The sequence below is a fragment of the Triticum aestivum genome, chromosome 1D (assembly GCF_018294505.1).
Source record: "Triticum aestivum cultivar Chinese Spring chromosome 1D, IWGSC CS RefSeq v2.1, whole genome shotgun sequence".
Lineage (NCBI taxonomy): Eukaryota > Viridiplantae > Streptophyta > Magnoliopsida > Poales > Poaceae > Triticum > Triticum aestivum.
The window spans coordinates 416868652-416869872 of record NC_057796.1 but is presented as its reverse complement, the minus strand read 5'-3'; the positions used below and the strand labels follow the sequence as shown (position 1 = coordinate 416869872).

The window sequence follows — 1221 nt, the reverse complement described above, 5'->3', positions numbered from 1 at the left end:
AGAGGGAGAGCGAGTGCGACCGACCGGCGGCTTTGGTTCCCACCGGACCGCACGGGCTAATGGCCGTCAACGGCTGCGCCGTGAGCGCGCGTGGCCAGGTGGCCTGACATGTGGGTCCAGACGGTCAGAAAAACGGTTAAATGGCTAGTCACGGGTGTTTTGGGTTTTTTGAAACAGCGAACCATGCGACTCGTAGGTTTTTGAGAAAAATTAAAAGTTGGTAGTTTTTTAAAACCTTAGTCTGTAAACTGGTAGTTTTTTCTATTTACTCGCGAACACTGGCATCAGCTTAGCTTCACTCTGTGTTGCGATTATCGCAGCAGCGGCAAACTTGCGGAACCTAAAGGGCACACCACCGGCAGCCGGCATCCAGCGATCCCCGTGCTCGCCACCAAGGACGTACACCTCGCACTTGATATTATCAACCCCGAAGTGTTTTTCGAAAAACAACCTCACTACCTTGTACTCTCTCCTCCTGGAATCGAATCCGAGACCAGCAGTGGCCATGAAGGAATCTTGGCAAGGCGGCAGCCGGGTGACGGCCCGTGTGGTCGCATTGAAAACATAGTAGGCTGGCTCCACGGCGTCGTGCAAGAGGGTGAGGCCGCGGCACGGCGCAGGCGTCATGTCCACATGGTCACCACGCACGTCGCGGAGACTGAACAGTAGCCCATCACCTGATGGCGAGCACGAGTAAATCCCCGTGGAGTCGAAGCTTGCGGCCGGCGAGATGAATAGCAGCTTGGGTGGCGGTGCTGGCTCGGCCTCGACCTTGGCCCTGTGGAGGCTGCAGAACTCGTCGGAGGAGAGCAGCGCGGCCCAGGAGCGGCAGACGGCCCGGAAGAGGAGGATGGATTTGACGGGTAGCCGTAGGAACACCTCCGTCATCAGCTCATCCGGCGGCAGCAGCAGCGACTCGGCTAACGGCGGCATCAGCGACGCGGCCACAACCTTCCTCCTCTTGTTGCTTGCCATCTTTATCCCCAAAATCGCTTGCTACCACCGAAAATACAAACCCCTGTGTGTCAATTGGATAGAACGGTGTCAGCTGGGATTGATCCTGAACAAGAAATGACTTGCCTTTTCTTCCAGGAGGAGGAGGAGGAGGAGGAGGAGGAAGCAGATCTACTGGAAATCGAACCGGGGAGCGGGGAGAAGGGGATCAAGACCTTCACTGCACGCGCAGTCCGGTGGAGGGGACGATGCGAAGCTTTGATTTAG

At 56.8% G+C, this 1221-nt stretch overlaps 1 pseudogene; it reads right to left on the bottom strand.

Annotated features, from left to right (window-relative positions):
- Positions 1-941, bottom strand: part of LOC123172246 (uncharacterized) — a 40984-nt pseudogene extending 40043 nt beyond the window's left edge.
- Positions 942-1221: the final 280 nt, after the last annotated feature.